We start from the raw sequence: 22,305 nt of genomic DNA, 5'->3' as shown, positions 1-22,305 counted from the left end.
GCAACATTAAGGAGCAAATGCAGAAATAGTTACATATTAGATTTAATTTTTAGAAATAATTTTGCTTAGAAAAAGGGTGGTCATTTAAACCGTATCCTGAATATGTGTAATTAAGTTATTTAGTTAGTAGTATTTAAACCCTTCTCATGCATTCAGAGAAGGGTCCAGAAATTTATCAAAAACTTTTCGTCAGAACATGCACTTTTGCACCCTCAGAGGGGGTTTTGGTGAATGAATGGATCAAGATTTGTTGATGTTTTCATTTGATATCTGCTACTGATGTTGCACTTCTGTACTCTTAGTAGATGTTAGAGCAAGGAGAAATAAATCATTGTTGCTTGAAGCTTATGAGTAGGACCAGTCATAAATGGTACTTTTATCTCTTGACCATTTCTGCTTATATGTTAAAATGATATACAGTTTTTAGTTGTTTATATGTTATCGCATGAATGCTTGAGTTACCATTTGGCACTTTTGTATGGTGGTGGCTATTTATTTATGTTTAATGTATCAATAGCTTATTATGAGATATGTTGTTCACAATTGTTTTGCCTAACGTTTTATATGAAATAGTTCATCTTAATTGATTTCCTTTCTTATAATCACTGAATGATCTTTATTACAAGTTGTTATATGAAATCTCTTTAGATCGCATAATAGAAGAATTGCATCCCGGGTTAGCATAGATTAGATGTGCTGTTTTTATTAGATTACCATAGTATAGAATTAGATTAAAGTTTGAATTAGAATAGCTTGGATAGTTACTGTTAGATCAGCAACATCTAATTCTACACACACACACCCATAGATTGGGAAACTAGTCCCATTATCCCCAGTCAGAGCCGCTATACCAAACGGATAAGGAGCTGCTAACCAAGGTCCGGACCGAGCGGGTATCCCCCTTGTTGTCGACACGATTTTCGGGGCTTCAACAGAAGGTCATTAATCTGTGGGATTAGATACATGTTCTGGACAATGATCTTGTTCAGTGCTCGATAGTCAATACAGAGTCTCCAGGTCCCATCCTTCTTTTGTACCAACATGATCGGTCTCCCACAGGGTGATTAACTTGGCCTGGTGTGCCCTTTCTGCAACAACTCCTCAAGCTGCCTCTTGATTTCGTTGTTATCCATAACAGAGCGTTGATAGATCGGTCCATTGGGTAGCGGCGCGCCCAGGGTCAGATTGATGGAATGTGTAATGTCCCTTCCTAAATTGTTTTGGAATATGATTTATTTCTACATTTTGGGGGCCAATTTTGGTGAAGATGGTGCCCATTTTATTTTTGGTAGAGACTTAGGAGTTAGAGGCAAGTTAATTTTATTTTATTTTGTTTTGTTAATGATATGTGGGGACCGCCCACATAATAAATACACACTCCCTAAGCCAATGATTTGAAATGCATGACAGGGAAGAAAAGGCAGGAAGAAAGGCTCCACAAAAGTTATAAAAGGAAGCCATCACACTTCATTTGGCATTCTTGGCTTATTGAATTTGATTATGTTACTCGAGCTGTTTAGTCGGGTCACTATCTGTTTAGCAAGAGTTTTCCAAGCGGAGAACTCACCCTTTCTTCTACGGACTTCGAGTGCCACTCTACAGAGTTTCATCCATTATCATCCGGAGGAGATTTGTAGAGATATTTCTAGCATTTGTATTTAGTTCGCCCCAGCAGTGCATATTTCTGGAGGACATAGTAGTGTATCTAGTGTGGCCATTGTAGATTCTACTGGAGGGCTATTTCTTTCCAGGAGAAATAAGGGAAGTATTGGTGGAGTTTATTTCTACCTTTCCGAAGTGTTTGAGGAGAATTTTTCTGGTGTATTGGCAAGTAGTGTGCTTCAACAGATTTGGAGGGCAGAGGGCCTTTTTGGGGTCGATTTTGGAAGGTCAAAACTAGGCCAAACCATTTCTGGGTTTTTAACAAGGACCCCAGATATAAATTTGCAGAAATTTTTGAGCACTGGAGGTGGGGTTTTTAGTCATATATTTGCAGCAAATATAGCTGAATTGTTGGGGACTGCGCAGTGCCTTTTTGGGGGTCGATTTTGGAAGTTCAAAACCAAACCAAACCATTTCTGGGTTTTTCTAGGTTTTTTACAATGACCTCATAAATAAATTTTCATAATATTTTGAGCATCGGAGGTGGGCTTTTCACCCATATCTTTGCAGCATACAATGCATATTTAAAGGGGCAACGCATAACAGCAGTTGGACAGTTTCAGGGTTATCATTGCTTCACCTGGGTATTTCTCCTCTTGCCAAAAAAGGCAAGTCTTGTTGTATTCCTTCCATATATTTTTTTACTCTTGCACCAGTTATAATAAAATGGTTCAGTTGCTTCCATATTTTTTATTGTTTTGGGTATTTAGTGAATTGTTTTAAATTTCTATGTGGTGTAAATTTTCTATTTGCTTACATATCATTGTTTTTCCTATTTTGGAACATTACAGTGGTATCAAAGCCATAATCTTGGCTCATCCTGTGGGAAACCCTTAATTATATGACAACACCAGAATAAAAAGCTAAGAAATCATGGGATCCAAATAAAGATTAGAATCAAACAACATGGCAGTAACCTTGAATGAGGTGATTAGGATGCAACAAATGATGATTAATATGGGGGGAAATTTTATTCATTCTGCAACTGGGAATCAAGACCATTCTCAATTATACATCAAATCCGCTATGCCCAAAATTATGGGTAATGCATCAAAATGGAAAGACAAGATTGCAATTGATGTGGAGTTACTGGAACCAAATTGGAGGGCATACCAATCGTTGGGTCATCAAATTAAGGTGCCCCTCTCTTTTTGGGAGTTCTGTGAACTAAGAGGCATGCACAAGCCAATGGGTATTCAATGGAATTATGTTGGGATGATGGAGAGGATTAAGGAAGAAGACGAGAGAGTAGTTCAAGGGGCCATGGTTGGTAAGGAGACAGTTGAGCATACACTCATTGATGAGATTCCATCCGTTGTTGAGGTACCCATTGATGAGGTATCTCGGGTTGTGACTGAGTTCTCAGGTGATAATAGCACATCACAGGCTGATGAGTTGTCGGGAGACATCCCCACTATTGATGAGGAGCCAACAAATACAAAGGAATCCAAATTTATGATAGAGTTGCCGGACAACAATCACCTACAGTTGATTGGTGAGCATGTCTTACATGTTGGGTTGTCTCTAGAGGAGTAGTTGGAGGTTCGTGTAGAGTCCATGATGGATGAGGATGTGCAACCATCCTTTGGGCTAGCCATTGATGAGGGGCAACATAGAGACCACACATTGGGATTTCAAAACAGTTTACTTAAGAGGCACACTAATGGCATCTACAACGTTGTTAGCCCACCCTTATGCATTAGGTTGAGGGAGGAAAAGTTATCTAGAAATACCAGAGGGGATAACTAGGTTAGGAACACTATTGGATCACATTTTCCCTTCGGAGAGAGGGAGACGGATCTACCTAGTCAGATCTCATGTTTTGACTTGGATAGCGGGATGAGATGATCGAAGTTGCACAAGGTGAAATATCCGCATGTCAGGGTTGTTCTATTTGTGGGAGTTTATGTATTCGATCCCTCTCTTGGGGTTGGATGGCGAGAGATTCTGAGTTGGTACCTGGTGGATTGGATAGGACTCATGGAGATGGTCATAGACTAGAGTAAGGCTATGGCATTGATGAGGTAGTCAACCCAGTGCTTGAGCGCATGCATTCCTTAAGGGAGTTCCAATCGGTGCTAGTGGGCAGGTGGTTTGTGAGCAGACTCCATTGGTTGTTTTGGCATGTTGGTTATGCATGGGGGCGCATGATGATTAACATTCTCTAACAGGAGTTGGTTGGACGAGTTGGCATAGGTATGCCACCAAACCGGATATTGTATGGAGATGATGTTCTCCCATTGAGGTTTATGACTCATGGGTCACAGAGGATCAGCACAGTAGAGATATCCCCTTTAGCAAGAGTGGAGTTAGGGTGCTCAGGTCTACCAGGATGGACGAGAGGACATGACGTGTGTCATGGTGGGGTCACTAGAAGAGTGGCAGACACTTTGGCGCATGACGTGTGTAAAGAGGAGCTTGGCTGCTTAGATTGGGCCCTAACCCAAGAGCTTCAGCCCTCTGAGGTAACTCAGTGCTAACTCAAAAAGTATTCCATCTGTATTTCAAAACAATAACAAGATTACATGAAACTATCTCAAAAATAATAAGCTCGAAGTTGGAGTAGAGTTTACATAGGCAAAAATTCAACAAAAATCCGACCCTAGTGAGGCCCTAGGCCTCTCTACTTATACAAATGAAGCTACCAACAGCTTCCTTAAAATTAGGGAGGCTTGGCTCCCAAAACTCGAGATAATCATCAGTCATCATCCACATGCTTGGCTGCCTGTTAATGCATGACTTGGCTGCTTGTACTCCGAGATGAATGAAGGGGAATTCGAAGTGGGGAGTAATAAATGAGGGAGATTCCCTCCTATAAGTCCTCTCCTTTGTCCACTTCAAGTTATTGCTGCCATTTTTCCACTGGATCCTTGACTTTGACCACAAAATTCATCAATAATCTTCATTGAACACATATTAGACCACATGGCATCATAACTAACTCAACTCACTCTATAAGCATAAATATAATCAGAAAATCATACAATAAGCTAAGAGAATGGTTGATTTGACTAGGTTAGGAGGTAAAATCAGCCCATATGATTACCTATTTATGAGGCTCATCAGTTAGTGCAGTTGGATACAGGTACAAAGAAGCGAGTTCGTCATTGGGTAAGAGCTTGTGCATTTGAGTTGTCTGGTATTCCTACATCTACACATTTGAATGTATTTCCGTTGGGAGCATATAATATGCTTTTGGGTATGGACTGGTTGTATCTTTACAGGACCAAGTTGGACTGTTATGATAAATCTATTGAGTTTTTGGATATTAATGGAGAACAAATAATCTTGCAAGGTAAAAATAAAGCAACTTCACTTAGGATGGTGACAACTATGTAGGAAAAGCATAGTCTCAGAAAAGGGTGTGTGTTATTTGGAGTGCATATTTCTATTGACAAAGGGAAGGAATTTGAGGATGCGGATGTCTTAAGAAGGTAACCAATTTACAACAATTTCAATATGTTCTTACAGCAGAGATTTCAGAATTACTGCCTCATAGGGAAATAGAATTTTCTATTGAGTTGGTACCATGGGCAACGCCAACATCAAAGGTGTCGTACAGGATGAGCACTCTAGAGTTGGTCGAGCTTAAGTTGCAGTTGAAGGAAATGCTTGATAAGGGATACACTAGGCCAAGTCTTTCACCATGGGGCGCACCTATATTGTTTGTGAAGAAGAAATATGGTACTCTAATATTGTACATTGATTACAGGCAGTTGAACAAGGTGACCATCAATAACATGTATCCATTGTTGAGGATTGATGCTTTGTTCCATTAGTTGAAGGGAGCAACAATGTTCTCAAATATTGATCTGAGATCCAGATATCATCAGGTATGCATCAAGGAAGGTGACATTTACAAGACAACTTTCTAGACCAGGTACAAACATTATGAGTTTATTGTAGTTACTTTCGGTTCAACTAATGCTCCAACTACTTTTATGTGCTTGATGAATAGTGTGTTGTGTCCTTATCTGGACAAGTTTGTTATTGTATTCATTGATGATATATTGGTATATTCTAAAAATGAAGAAGAACATGTTGAACACTTCGAATAAGTATTGAGATTGCTAGGAGGGAATCAGTTGTATGCTAAGCTTAACAAATGCAGTTTCTTTCAGACATGGTACATTACTTGGGACATGTGATTTCCAAGGAAGGAATAGTAGTAGATCAAGAGAAGATAAGGGTTATCATGGAGTGGAAAAATCGTAGGAATGTTGATGAGGTAAGATCATTTATGGGGTTAGTAGGTTATTACAAGAGGTTCATCAGGAACTTCTCACAAATTGCATATCCCAGCACATCATTGCATATGAAAGGTAAGAAGTTTGAATGGACAGAGGAATGTGCAGCAAGTTTTGAGTAGTTGAAACAATTGTTGACACATGCTCCAGTGCTAAAGATTGCAGATCCAAACAAAGAATTTGTGGTATGCATAGATGCTTGCAAAAGAGGACTTGGTGGAGTTCTTATGCAGGAGGGACATGTAGTATGCTATGAGTCATGGAAACTGAATGAGAACGAGCAAAATTATCCGACACGTGATCTTGAGTTGGTATAAATCATCCATGCATTGAAGATGTGGAGGCAATATCTTCTTGGCAGGAGGTTTGTACTAATGAGTGATCATAGTGGATTGAGGTATCTATTTGACCAACCAAATCTGAATGCCATACAAGCTAGATGGTTGGCCACGATCAATGAGTTCGATTTTGAGATCAAGTACATTAAAGATAAAGAGAACAAGGTTGTAGATGCTCTTAGCGGGTGGATATAGGTGAACCACATAGCAGCTATGAGTTCTATGGGACATATTTACAAGTGCGGACCCTAGAGGAAGGTCAACAGGATAATAGGTATATGGAGCTCAAGCACAAGTTACAACAAAGTACAGGTATAGGTGCAGGTGTAGGTGCATAGGACATGGACTATCGTCTGACAGTAGATGGCTTGATCAAATTTAGGGACAAGATATATTTTCCAGATGATAATGAGCTCAGGAAGCTTATCTTGAGATATTTTCATGTTAAACCTGTTGGTCACTTTAATTGTTTATTAATTAAACAGTCGAGTGCCACATAAATTGTCAACCCGGGAAAGTCCGATTATTTCAAAGGTGACTACGTACTGTATGTACTCGATTTTAATAGCATTAAAAGCTGTAGTATAAAAAATTCATTCTCTGTAAAACCCTTACTCTGTGTTACAACAGTTATAGTCTATTGCAAGAATGGAATAAGAACAGATAATTAATTAAAGAGAATAAATCTGCAAATTGAAGTGATGGTTGTCCTATAACAAAGGATCAGGACCCTATCCCCAGAGTAATAACATTCAGCACCTGCCTCTGTTATCCAGTTCGTCAATACACTCTGTAAATCCTAGTCACCGGTGAGGCACTCATATACAACATCAATCGATTAAAAGAAAAACAGTCTCAGAAAAATTAAAATATCATCAGAAGCAATACTCGTGAATAAGGTATGAACAGAAATCACACACAACACACAACAGAAAGAAGATGGGTGAATCTTGTGATGAAGGTGGGCCCTGTCCTTCTCACAAGATTCCCCAGGACACGGAAACTAAGATGAAATACTCAGAACAGAACTTTATTCATCTGTCAATATACCATATTACAAGAAAGACTCTGTCTTGTCCTTCCACTACAATTCCTGTGTTACAGCTTGTTCATCCTCTCTCCCATATATCCCCTCTAATGTAGATGTCTCCTCTTTATAGATGAGACATCTATTACAAAAGATTTTCATTGTACATTCTAGTTCGACCCTTTGTACAAAAATAGGGAAATCAGTTCCCGTTAATAGAATGTTGTTACAGTAATGTGGATCATTATCGTTAAGACCAATGTAACCGTTTATTCAATAATCGATCGGATTCCTTTGCTGTTGCAGATCTGATACGCAAATCTCAACTGTCTCCTTGAGGTCCGCATGCTGTCCTTGCTGTTTCAGCTTCAAGGTTCGTGATGTTTCCGTTGTTTCAGCAACTGCAAAATATGGTTCTGCCAGCTTTAGGCAGTTTCAACAATTGTTCAGCAACTTAGTCAACTTCAAGGATCAATTATAAAGATAGCATGATTATGTGTTGAATAATTAAACATATAGCAATGAGGAGAGTTGCTGTATACCTTTGGAATGATTAAGTTAAAACACTAGCAAAGGCTTTCAACTATGAGTTGAAGAGGGTAATATTATGACAAAATATAAGGTCAAAAATAGACAATATGGGGTCCTAACATCCCCCCAAACTGAAAAGGTTGCATATCCGCATGCAACGTCTACTCTGAATCTGAGTCGGAATACTGGGATGAACAGTGTAAATTGCTTATGCAGTAACTGTAGAAGGTGCTGTCACCCATGTCTCTAAACCCATGGACACTTTGAAGTTTCTGCCATGTTGCCAACTCCTCATGTTTGGTCAAATTAAATTTAGCCTTATATTACTGTCCAGGGAGCCATAAGAGAGGGAAATCAAAGTGGTAACCAATCCATCGTTCAGCACACTGTCTAATGCATTTAACATAATCAGGTATGCGTGAGATTGCCGCCTGAAGATTGAGAGGATTATAAGGATGATATTCCCGTCTTTCTTTAGGACAGTGTTCCCAGAATAGATTATTTGCTTTTATAGCCAGAGCTCCTTTAGTTTTCACATAATATTGGCAGTCTTCCAAGACTGCTGCTTGTAGTTTCTTGATATGATCAGTCATCCCTGGTTCTCGTAGAATTCGTTGATGTTCTGCAATGAAGATAGTTGCATTCTGTGGTTCAGCACGAATCCAGAGAAGACATTTCTCCTCATTGTGTGTTTTCGACATAAAAGCATTCTGCCAAGTAAGCTAATTGGCCAAGAAGGAAATAAAGGCTCTTATTTGGATATCGCCAACAAGAGGAAGTAAACTAATCTTTCTATCTTCAGGCATAGCCTCATTGTGAAGATAGAGTTCACACAGCAAGTTCTGGTCACTATTTGGTGCTTCTGCGAAAGTCTCAATAAATTGCTACGGTGTAGAGACCTGGTGGGGTCTTCCATCCTTGATTGCTTTTATTTGGAGGAACACTAAGCGTTCTCTCAAAAATACAGAATAGTTAAAAGAGGGTTTCCTTGTAGCGAGTAACCATTGGACCAAGTCAAAGATGAGGGACAGTCTGGCTTTTGATTTCTTATTCTCCTTATGTTGTGCACGAGGCTGTTCAAGCACTTCCCAATTTCTGTATGCATAGTTGAGCCATAATGACTTCTGTTGCTGAAATACCTTTCCTTGTGAGAGCTCATATTCTGTCTTCCATGTGTCACTTAGTTTTTGAAAACTGGAAGTTTGTGTGTAAGCATTGCTGACACGGGAAGGTTTAGTCTGTGTATATATAGTTGTAAAAGACTTTGGTACTGGTTTCTATTCTGTGACAACTTGGGTAGGCCGGGGTGGTTTTGTTTCTTCCTCTAAAATTCTTGAAGACCCTGCTGGTTCTTGTGTAACAGAAGGGTGTTCCTTTTTTATTATAATAGGACTGGCTCCAAACAACGGAACTTCAACTATCTTATATCCTGCTCAATTATAGATATCACCACATTCACTGCACATGTATTCACTGTATTGATCCTTTTTTGCACTCTTTTCAGCTGCAGATGCTACCTGAGCTAACATGTATAGATTGAGTTCCTTTTTATAGGTTTCCCTAGCCATTGTTAACTCTGGCTGATAAGCCTTAATTTCCGATTTCAAAAACTAATTTTCTTCCTGCAGGGAGGCTAAAGTAACCAGGGCTTCTGTAGTTGCAGGTTCCAATGGAGGAGAGAATTGTTGTTCGGCATCAACTTCATCATTTGCGTCCACAACAGGTGGTTCTTGTGTATCACCTGTTGGGTCAGTGGTTGGTTCTTGTGTATCAGCCACATCTAGGTCATCTTCTTTTTGTTCTCCAACAGGTGGTTCTTGTGTATCACCTGTTGGGTCAGTGGCTGGTTCTTGTGTATCAACCACATCTAGGTCATCTTCTTTTTGTTCTCCAATAGGTGGTTCTTGTGTGGCATCTGTTGGGTCAGTGGTTGGTTCTTGTGTAATAGCCACATTCCCTATATCATCTTGGGTGTCTACTTTAGATGTATCGGCAGCTGGTTCTGGTCCTGGTTCTTTTGAAAAAAATGTTGCCACAAAATCGTGAACGCTCTGCATTTTCGCGCTTGAGGGTGAGGAAGGTGAAGGTTCAGGGCTAAGCGGAATACGGGAATTTAGAATGATAGGTGGGGAATTTGGGATAATGGCCTCAGTTGCTGCAGACGACCTTGTTCGTTGCCATGGTAAGGAATCAGGAAAAACAGTAGTTTTTCTCTTACGAGCACTTTTCCTCAGGGTAGGGGGATTATCAGAAATGGTGGCTTCCTTAACTGAGGCCCTGGTTCTTCTTTTTAGTGGGGTTGCAGCTTTCTGTTTCTTTTTCCTCTTAAGGAAAATGATGGGGGTATTGTCATCCGAATCATCGGTGGGGATATGGACTATGGGAGTGGATGGTTCGGCTTTATTAAGGGGTGGGGTCCGCTGCAGATTTTTAGTGCTCAATTGGGGTGTTTCTGCTGCTGGTTGCTGATTTTCGGCAGCTTGCTGGGAGTTTTCCTCGGATTGCTGGGAGTTTTCCTCGGATTGCTGAGGATTTTCCTCAGCTTGCTGAGGGGGGTTATTGAGGGGAGGTGGATTGTGCAGGGCAAAGCCTCTATTTATTAAGAGCTGGACCAAACGATGGTGTGTGAGGCAGAGGAGTTGGTGCCTTGCGTTCACGGTATAGTATGCCATATTTTTTAGACAGCCAAGCAGATAATAGGGCATATTTATTAGACGACCATGCCTCAAATGATTTAATAAAAAAAAGTCGTGTTGGTAGACTACCTGATAACGATCCTCGCAGGTGAAATAATGCTTAACAAATTTTGCAACCTTTGGCCATGGTGGTGGTAGTGATCGAAGTGCAACACCCCTGCCTTTGGTTTCAATGTGCTCCCCTGGTAACAGAAAATCTTGCTGTGCATTGAGAATGAGGTGTTTCCTGCTGAACCAGCGAGTACCATTGGTTGGTAGTCCCAAAACTTGCACTATGTCCTCCTCTGTTGCTGGAATTCGCACCCCTTGGACAGTGGAGTATCCTTCCCTCAAATTGCATGCAAATTCCAGAACCTGCTGTGAATCAAAATCCGGAAGTCTTTTGAAGTAATCCACCCATCCTGCTTGTAGAAAGATTTGGTATGCCTCCTGGTAGAGTTCCAGTAATGCCGTCGAGCCAGGTTCATGTCTAACAGCATCTCCTCCCATAGTTACTGGTTCAGACAAAATACAAAGTGCAGAGCCGAGTTGCCGAGGTCGAAACAGAGTAGAACGTTACAATTGAAATTATGACATGATAAGGTACAGACGAGGTGGCTTAGATACTACCTGTTATAGACAATTTTGTGCCTTACAGCAACAAGCATGAATTGTCAATAATCCAAGGGATCCAAAGTTCCCTAAACATGATGTTCCTACCCCTAGAGGAACAAGGTCAGCAAACCAACAGCTCTCAGATCAGTTCTCCACCTGAAAACACTCAAAAACAAGCAATCCTGAAATCAAAGCAGGTGCTCCACTAGGTTTCTGCGCTGAAACTCAGTTGCTCCATGGTGTACCTGCGTTGCAAAGCAAGTGGGACAAAGGCCACCTGCGCTGAGCGAGAAGGGACAAGTGGCACAGTGAGTCATTGCTTTGGAATCTTCCAAAAATGACACTTGGGTCAGGTATTTCGCCTTGTGATGAGTCAGAGGCTCTGTTTCTCCAAGTGGAAGCAAAGTTCTCCAAGTGGACTCAAGAACTGAAGATCAACTAAAGATTAACTGAAGAGAGAGAGGACACAAGGCAGCTACACATCAGTTGCAAGCTGACTCATCCTTTCTCAATTCATCTATATATTGAGCTCTCTCCTATGAGCTCAGGAGGCTGGAATTTTGTGCAAAGTAATGATATGTTGTTGGTTTCACTATTGAGTTATTGGGTGATTGTTTGAGAGAGGTGAAGAAGAGCAATTCTTTCTGCTGGGAGGTGTTGCTGGGTTGGAGCCTTCAATGGTTGTAATACTCTCAGAACCTTTATTTCTTCATTAATAAAAGCTATTGAGGTTCTTCTCTGTGCTCTTGTTTCAATTATATATTGTGATGATTGCATGTTTGGTTTACACTAATCCATGAACCAGTTATGATTGCATGCCTCTTGTAGTTTCCTTCTTTGTTATTTTGCAGGATCTCATCGTAGCTGGGCGAGCAGAAGAACAAAGAGCTAGGAGCAAGCGGCCAAAGAGAAGAGTTTGGATTCGACATTAAGCGCAAGGCAACGGTTAGTGCTTTCTCCATTCTCTTTCGCTTTCATAAAGAAGTAAACCTTAGGTAGTTTGTTTTACAGTTGTTGCTAAGGAACTGTCACCCTTAGAGTGGGATAGGGTCATCTGAGTCGGATACTTTTCCCTACAACAAACTGGCGACTCCGCTGGGGATCGTATCCGTTTGATTGTGTTTGTAGTATTTTTCTATTCATTTCCTGAACAAAAGAGTACCAAATCGAAAAGCTTTTGACTATATCAAAAGCGAAGTAGAGGGCAGCTACTCTTGCTCATTTTCTGAGCAAATTCATGATTTGAAGAGCTGATCTACGAGGATCCTTGTAAGCTCTTAGTGATAGCTTTGCACCTTCTTAATCATCCCTTTGAGTGTGCTTGACTGATTGCTTCTGATTTGAGCAAAAACTGTGCATTTTTTAGAAAATTATGACCCGGAAACTGTGAAAACACAATTCTCGTTTTCCAAAGCAGGTAGTACACAGGCTACCTGCTTTGCAACGCAGGTCCCGAAGGGGCTACCTGCGCTGAGAGCCAGTTTGGCTGTGCAGAGCCTGCGTTGGCCCAAATTTGCCTAGTGCATTTGGGGTTTCCTCCTTTCTCTTGCCTGTTTTCACTTAGTTTTGCTGCTAGGTGTCAGTCTTGTGCCTGTTTTGAAACCAATATTACTTGCCATCATTCTGCCTCTGTTATATAACGAAATTGTACTTGTTCTTTGTATTTCTTACCCATTTACAATTTCCCATAACGAAAAGTAAACTAGTCATGCTTTTGGCCTTTTAGATCTGAACCTGTGTTAGGCATTTTGCTGGTCTAAAGAGTTAGCTTGTTTGCTGTCCATAGCTGATTAGTCATTTTACTTTCGTTAGTATGGTTTGATTTCATGTATTTCCAGTGATTAAGCAAGTGAATCTTAAGGTGTCTTTTGATTTTGGACAAACTTGTTTACTTTCGCTTTAAATCGAAATCAAAGTTATATAACCACTTTCTTTTTGTAATCCATCCACATTAAGAAAGGGAAAAGAAAATACATGCATTGTGCATTTTGCATTTGAAAAAGTTTGCATGATGATTTAGGAGAAAGTGCATTAGTTTGTGCTGTATGAACTGTGTGAAAAGAATTTGCCTTTCTTCTCCCTCAGTAGTTAAGATTTTCATCAGTCAAAAAGATTTGAAAAAGCTTGCTTCTCATCTTAGGCTGCATTTAGGAATTTGTCATATACATCTCGTGGTGAACCTTGAAAGGCAAACTTTAAAAAGATCAACTTAAAATATACTGAATGAACCTAACAACGCATTTGAAACATAACGCAAACATCTAGAGGTCTAGGTAGAGACGTGTTCCGGCGTCGTTAAACATAGTGACTGTCGATCTCTACGAAGGTGGGTGATTCCTCCTGAGAGTCGATGGCACTAATATGGACTTGTGCTCCCACGTACCGTCGCGTATATATTGGGAGACCCCTATAGGCAATTACCTTTATCCATAGGAAGCCGTGTCGGCCGCCCTACTGATCGCGATGCAGTGAACACAGCATTCACGAAGATCGACCACCCATACCGTAAAACGTATTCTGTGGTTTCGCGAAAAGTTTGGCACACCCTCTGCCTAGATCTCCAGAGCAGTTTCTTTTGGCCCTTTCCAAACTCTATAACTGAAAAGGTCCAACCGAGCATTTGTCACTTCGGGCTCGTTAATACATCGAAGGAGACTAGAGTCATCTTTAGCTTTTTCTCGACTCTTAAAACATGAAAAAGCAAAGTTATGTTTAAAAGTGTCTAATAAAATTCATTCAAATCGGAATCACAAATTTTCCCCTTTATATTTTAGTTGATCGAGTAATCCGCAATCGTGGAAGAAAGTCAATTGAATATCCGTCGTTCTCGGAGGCTTGCGAGTCAACCGTCTTTGTCTCCGGAATCGAAAACAATCCGGACAAAGCGAGCTCGTCGAACCAGTTCAAAATCTCCTTTAAAAGTTAGAACAAGTGTTCCAACAACATCTGAGATTCTGGTCACTCCAAACATTTCCGGAAACCCTGCCTCTACAGAAGAAGTTCGATCGCCACAGAGGGACAGTAATACTGATCCTAGTCTGGGGGCAAATACTTGTATGACTGAACCAGTTCCATCTGTAACCGGTCCAGAAAGTTTTGTTCCTCAAACATCTGTCGCGGTCGATACAACCCCTTCTTCGGCACCTGAAATCTTTTACGGACCTGACGGTCTTCCTCTTCCACCTGGTCTGATTGCGATAGAGGAAATTATAGAGGAACCGCAAGTATCCACTCCAATTCAATTTGGAGTAGGGGTCACTCTATTTCCTGCTACAACAGAAGTTTGTCCATCACCAGTGGAAGTTCCTGTAGAATCACTAGACGATCAATTAAATAGACTAAAAATGTCTGAACAACCGTCGACATCTAGGACTGTGTCAAATGACACGGCGACGGCAGAATTACCTGCCGCAAATCCAACAATGTTCGTCGGCATACCATCTGTCCCAACTAGCTCTCAATCGCTAGAAGGAGTCCACCAAGAGACTATCTCGACAGTATGGTCTGTTCCTGTTTATTTCGGAGTAATGTCTGGTAACTCTCATGGTGAGACTCATCAAATTGACCCTTTTGGGAATCTAATTAGGCCATCCAGTCCTCCAGGACAATCAATTGCCTTGAGTTCTGGATTGCTACTGTATGGGGGGCAGTATGCCTTTTCATTACCCCCTCCGGGAGGGTACCCATACGGGAGTTCTCAACCTTATTCAAGTTATGGTGGAATTGCAACGAGTAGTTGGGTACCTATGCTATCCCAGCCACCAAGAGTTGTATATTCTATGCAACAGTGTGTACCTGTGACAAACATCCCAACTACACCGGCTATTGTGACCGTGTCACAAGTTCAAACAATGCCTGTTGTGTGTCAACCTCAGATTTCTCAGGTTCTCATGCAACAGCCCCTTGACCCTGCAACCCAACCACAATCGCCTACTAGTGGGGCAACACAAGTACAGTCGGGTACAACTACCCCACATCTTGGTCCAATGGTTAGTATAGCGCAACAACCCATGGTGTCACAACCGTGGATAGTGCAATACCAACAGCCGCAATTCCAACAAGTGTACCAGGGTTCTGAACAGCAAATCTTTGCGAATACGGGACAACCATATAATCAAAATGGTCAAAATCAACCACTTTATAGTGGTCAAGTCCATCAACCATATCAATCATACCAACATCAACTCCATTATGCTGGTATGCAAAGACCAACTGTTCAGGCGATTCCATCGTATCCTGGTTACGCTTCACCTAACTTGAATCAACAGTTACCATTCGTGGCGACTTTAGAGTTGCCTGATTTACATCGGTTAACCAATGATCCAATTGCTTACGCCCCATGGTGGCCAGTGATTCCGCACAAACTTCCATCCGACATTCCTAAATTCAATGGAAATCCAGGTGAAGACCCGTCGAATCATGTGATGACATTTCATCTATGGTGTTCGTCGAACACTTTGAATGACGATTCGATAAGGCTTCGCCTCTTTCAGAGGACATTGACAGGTCCAGCGGCAAAATGGTATATAGAATTGCCTAGAGCTTCGTTCGACAATTTTAGCTCCCTTGCCACGACATTCTTAACCCACTTTCAATTACCAATAAGGTATGAAACGGGAACAGAAATATTGACCAACTTCAAACAGACAACCGCAACTCATATATCAGATCATATACATGAGTGGCGACGTCGACGAAGAATGGTTAAAACATACGTTCCTGATCAGCTTTTAGCTGAGTGGTTTATAAAGTCGTTACTTCCGGCCATAACGAAAGATGTGGCAAAGGGAGGAGTCGTAACAGAAGAGCAGGTTATCGCTCGTGCACAATATTTGGACTTAGTATATACTCAGTCCGGCACGCTCTATGACAAAATACCAGACGCCCCTAGACCAGAGTTTTCAATCCCTCCTCCTCCTAAATCAAATAGTGACTCTCATGCCGGTGATGGCGTGATTGGCACGGCAAACACGAATCCGAAAAGGACTAATCAAAAGAAGGCCCGTAAGGATTCGAATCAAAATGCGCATGAGGAAATTCTTGCTTCGGAAGTAAATGCCGTATCGACAGATAAAGGCAAAGAAACCAATCAACCAGGAAGCAAGAAGAAGCAAAACAAAGGGAAGAAGAATAAACAAGGTGAGTCATCCCCTAAGAAAAATTCTTCGAACTCTCCTGGGAATAGGAAACCGAATCCATGTCAAATATGCGATGACAAAGATCATAACACTAAGAATTGCCCATTCAAAGTTGAGCTAAAGAGGTTCTTTAAGAGTCCGCATACCTCAGCTGTGTCAAGTGATCCATTTCCTAACCCAGGTCAAAATCTGGTTGATAATGGAAACGCTTCCCCGTCTCAAGTACTTATGTTGTCGATTTCGAAACAGCAAAATGATGCTTTGATTTCGACAAGGAACAAAGATAACGGAAATCCACAGGTGTCGAACGATAAAAATAAAGATCAACCTAGCAGTTCGACAACAACTTCGGCGGAAGTTGTACCCCCCATCACGCACGAATTAACGATAAAACCGCCAAAGGGAGTAGTACACAAGTCGACATTTAATCCTCGTGCCAGAGCGGCACAACATTATAACATAGTGGAAGATTTGGCACAATCGCCATCTGCCATGTCGACTCTTGAGGTACTACAACATTGCCCATCCCAAAGGCAGGCATTGTTATCAGCAATTGGTGGGGTGGATCCTAAAGATTCAAATCTGGTATCCTTTGATCACAAAGGGTATGATCCTCAGTTACCAGCTCAACTAGCTTTCCTCGTCCAAGTGAAAGCCCTCAACAAAACAGTTCATAGAACGATTATTGATGAAGGGGCATCGACATGTATTATGTCGATGAGTTGCTGGAAAACTTTAGGATCTCCAACCTTGTCGCGATCATCGACAACATTAAATGCATTCGCCGGAAGGATATATACCCCTTACGGTATCCTTAGTAACCTGAAGGTTGAACTAGGGGGCAAAACAATAGAAATAGATGTTGAAGTCATCGATGGCAATCTTGACTATAACATCCTACTAGGAAGGCCATGGATTTATGCCATGCAAGCTGTTGTGTCGACTTATTTTAGGAAGATCGCATTCCCCTTTGAAGGAGGGATTACGGTCGTCGATCAACAAAACTTCCTCCCTAATGGTTCACAAGTTACAGGAAGCGTTCCCATGATCCATGGCAGCGACCGGTCGATTCAAGACATTGGGGTAGGTCTGTTGAAAGACCCCACTATGATGGGAACTTTCGCGCTACCACCTCCTAGTTGCATAGGAAATGTACCATTTGTAGCAACATGCAATATGGTATCCACCTTGAAAGACACAGAAGGCAAAGTCGCTATGGATCATGCAATGGTTTTGCCACCAAGCCCCATTGAAATATTGTAGCAATCAATGTTTCATGCCTGCGAGGCGAATCCCAATCAGCGCTCTTCGAGCATTTGGGTAGATAGATCTAGAGAATATGGTACCCCATTAGATCCTTGGTCGAAAGTACATGGGACTGACGAAGGAATCTTGCAATCAATGATGATTGAAGGGGCACCATGGAATGATCACCACCATCGTTCCCTTCTTCCGGAATACGAAGAAGATACTCAGAAAGATCTTTACCACCCTTCAGTCTTTGAATTCCTAACAAATACTGTAAACACGGTGGATTCTGAGTGAAACTTATCCAATATTGAAGAGACTATAGCCATAAATATCTCGACAAAACCTGATGTTGTAGAGAATATTCATGTTGGCAAAGGTTGTTCCCCTTCAGAACTGGAAATATATAACGCTCTCTTTCGCGAATTTAGAGATGTCTTTGCTTGGTCATATGATGAAATGCCAGGCATCGACTCAAGTATCGTTGAACATGAAATTAAAATGTATCCTGATGTCAAACCAGTAAGACAACGACTTCGACAGGTGCACCCTAAGAAAGCCGCTGCCATTAAAGCAGAAGTTGAGAAACTTCTCCATGCTGGATTCATCTACCCGGTTCCTTTAACCGATTGGGTATCGAATATTGTCCCTGTTATGAAAAAACAAGGGACGATAAGAGTGTGCGTCGATTATAGGGATGTAAACCAAGCTTGTCCGAAGGACAACTACCCTACGCCCTTCATCGACCAGATAATTGATGAATGCGCCGGATGTGAAATCTTTTCCTTTATGGATGGATTTTCCGGGTATAATCAAATAAATATCCGCCCACAGGACCAGTCAAAGACAGCATTTATATGTCCGTGGGGCACATTCGCTTATCGAAAATTACCCTTTGGCTTGAAGAACGCAGGGGCAACTTTTCAGAGGGCTATGAATTACACCTTCCATGACATCAAGAGCATTGTTCAACCATATCTCGATGATCTTCCGGCTCATTCGCGAAAGCGGACTGATCATCCGCAGCATTTAAGAGCGATATTTCTACGTTGCCGACACTACAAGATAAGACTCAACCCTCACAAATGTGTGTTTTGCGTCGGTTCTGGTCGTTTACTTGGCTTTGTGGTCTCTAAAGATGGGATTCGTCTCGACCCCTGTAAGGTTCAAGCAATCATTAATTTGCCTCCACCTTCGAATTTGCTTCAGATTCAGAAACTCCAAGGGAAAGCAAACTTTCTGAGGAGGTTCATTCCAAATTACGCAGAACTTGCTAAAGGTTATACACGTCTTTTGAAAAAGGATGTACCCTTCGATTGGGACCAGGTTGCGCAAGCTTCCTTTGACGCTTTGAAAGAGCCTCTAGTAAAAGCATCATTAATGTACGCCCCAGATTATCTTAGGGATTTTAACCTGTATCTAGCTGCGGCAGATACAACCATTGCGATGGTTTTAGTACAAGAAGTCGATGGAGTTGAACATCCTGTATATTATTTAAGTAAAAACTTAAATGATACAGAAAGTAAATATTCTTACGTTGAAAAGCTAGCGCTCGCTGCTGTTCAAGCGGTACAGAGATTTCGACATTATATCCTCTTTAGGAAAACTACCATTCTGTCAGATTGCAACCCCATGACTTATATACTGTCGCGACAGTTGCTGGGGGGCAAATATTCCAAATGGATAGCGATCCTTCAAGAGTTTGATCTGGAATTTGTGAAATCCAAGTCAAAGAAAGCTCTGGTATTCGCAGAATTATTATGCGATCTCCCATCATCGTCCAACGACGAAACTTCCAAGGAGTCAATAGTGGACGAGACTTTATTTCTGATATCTGCAAGCGATGAATGGTATGGAGATATAATTATCTATCTCCAAACCCAAAAATTTCGGCCTGACACCTCACACTCCGAACAGAAACGTATACGATACCAAGCAAAAGACTACATGATCGTCGGTGATACTCTTTACCGTCGTGGTATCGATACCGTTCTGAGGAGGTGTCTCACCCATGAAGAAGCCGAAAAAGCCCTGAATGAGTGTCATTCAGGCGCGTGTGGGGGGCATCAATCAGGTTTCGCTACAGCCCAAAAGATATTAAGAGCAGGATATTTTTGGCCAACAATGTTCAAAGATTGCATAATCGCAGTCCGAAGTTGTCATTCCTGCCAAATCTTTGATAGCAAAACCAGAAAACCACCCGCACCGCTGCAACCAATAGTTGCGGTTGGGCCTTTCGCCAAATGGGGCATCGATTTCATGCAATGTAACCCCACCTCGACCGGGGGGCATGGGTATATTATAGTCGCAGTTGACTATTTTACCAAATGGGCCGAGGCGATGCCTACATTGGACAATACTGGTGAAACAGCTGCCCTATTCTTTTTCAATCATGTAGTCGCCCGGTTCGGTGTACCCCAGGCTATAGTTACAGATCATGGATCGCACTTCCGCAATCACATGATGGTCGAATTAGCTGCCAAACTAGGGCTATCTCACGACAGCTCTACTCCGTATTATCCACAAGCCAATGGACAAGTTGAAGCAATCAACAAGGTCCTGAAGCGTATGTTGCAGAGGATGATCGGAGTTCATAAAAGAAGATGGCACCTAATCCTGTATGCAGCCTTGTGGGCCTACCGAACCTCGGTAAGAAACACGACCGGTTTCACACCTTTCCAATTGGTGTACGGTCTAGAAGCAGTCTTACCGATCCAGTGTGAAATTTCGTCGCTTAAACTCGCAATTGATCTCCTCCCCGGAACTTCGGAAGAAGAAGCTCGTTTCTTGGAATTAGTCCAATTGGATGAAACCCGTCGTGATGCCGCTTTGGCTAACGAAGCCCATAAGAAACAAGTCAAGGCTCAGTTCGACAAAAATGTCAAACCCCGTGTCTTCTCAGAAGGTGATTTGGTCTTGCTTTATGACCAAGAATCCGATAAATTAGGAGCAGGTAAATTCAATTCCTTATGGATGGGCCCCTATATTGTTAAAAGAGTGTTAGCAAAAGGAGCCTACGAGTTAATAGATTACGACGGAATTCCACTGGCGCAGCCCCGGAACGGGCTGTACCTCAAGCGTTACTATGCTTAAATAGTAACCTGCATGCTTTTGTTGTATTTTGTTTTCGCCAAAGTACTTGTTCTGGTTGAGTGATTCCCTTTTTCATTCATTGCAGATGTCAAACCTTATGGAGACATGTGTTGGATATGCCGACGGAGCGAGTCGTAGTTCGCGGAACCTATCCTCCGCAGCATGGGCCATTTTCGATCCAAGTGGCGAGTTAGTAAGTTTCAGAGGTGTATGTATTGGGCAATCAACGAATAACATCGCTGAATATAGCGCGTTGATAGAACTACTCTCTGATGCCATCACAAGAGGCATACGCCGACTAATTGTCAGGCTAGACTCACAGCTCGTAGTACTACAACTCAATGGTATATATTCTGTTCGTAATCCAGCTATTTATCGCATGTTCCTAAGAGTAAAGATCTTGGAAAGACGATTTGATTCAATTCAATATCAACATATTTCAAGAAATCAAAACACATTAACTGACTCATTGGCAAACTATGTGTTAGATAGACATTTGCAACATCTATAAAGGACACATCATAAAAAGTGTACATATGAATCATCCAAATCAACCAGAATAAGACTCGAAAATCAAAATATATATATAAGCTGTTCATAAAGTTCATACATAATGTTCTGTAACCAAGACAAAATTGGTCATATGACCTAAAAACTCAAAATGCTAGGGGGCACCCTAGCCTAGTGATGCTCCTGATAGTAAGCCACAGTATGTGCGATCATGCGCAGAAGACGGGTCCATCGTCTAGGTACACCGATAGTATGCTGCTGCATCGGTAAAGGTAACTCGTCAATCTGTACATCCGGAAGACCACGGGTAAGGTTCTCGACCTGCCCCTGCACGGCTGTAAGGGTCTCTGTGTCGCTAAGATCACGGATAATAACTCTCCGAGCAGGTTCCTCTGCCGGAACAGTAACAGGTGGTCTCGGACGAAATGCCGGACGAACAGGACCGACATCTGCAAGCGCACATGAGTTCAATTAAAGTCTTGAAAGAATAAAGCACAAGAACATTATGAATGAAAACAATGAACGGTAATATGGTTGAAGTTCTTACCAGTAGCATTCCACTGAGCACCGTTTGGCAGTACCATATCCGGATCGCCCCGGAAATCCATACCAACATATGGGTACTCGGAAAAAGCCATCTCCTGGCGATCGAACCACCTAAAGAAAGCAGCATTGAAAGAGATCTGGGATTGACCGGCATGCCTAGACATGTGATCGATCCATCGCTGCATACGTGGCTCGGTAGGAGAAGGCACTCCGAGATCAATGTACTGAGGTTGCATCAGAGGGATCTTCTCCAAGGCGAAGGTAGTCAGAATCAAACCAAAACCAAAGTTCTTCAGCTTCCCGTCCTTCACCTTGTTCAAATGATTTTTCATCTAACTAAGCACTGCATCACTCCAGTTGAAGATTTTCGGTTGGAGACATTCCAAGGCGTGCTGCATGTGAGACCTGTTGGCAACATGTAAAGATGCGCTACCGGCCATCCTACCAAGAGTATACAGAATGGACCTGAGAGGCCTGCTAGTAACATCACGGATAACCACCTTGCCGTCTCTGCTCGGCTGGGACCCCTCCCTGCAATACTGGCGAACATAATCTCTCACGGAATCATTCCCCCGAACTGTACCTGATAAAGAAATGGGGGCACCCCGCCTTGACAGGCCAGTCAAGAAGTAAATATCTGTCACAGTCAATGGAATAGGTTTGTTCCTGATCTAG

This window comes from Pinus tabuliformis, chromosome 8 (assembly GCF_031772625.1).
Source record: "Pinus tabuliformis cultivar Carrire ecotype Pingquan chromosome 8, CPIR1, whole genome shotgun sequence".
Classification (NCBI taxonomy): Eukaryota; Viridiplantae; Streptophyta; class Pinopsida; order Pinales; family Pinaceae; genus Pinus; species Pinus tabuliformis.
The sequence above is the reverse complement of the archived record's forward strand: the minus strand, read 5'-3'. Positions refer to the sequence as shown.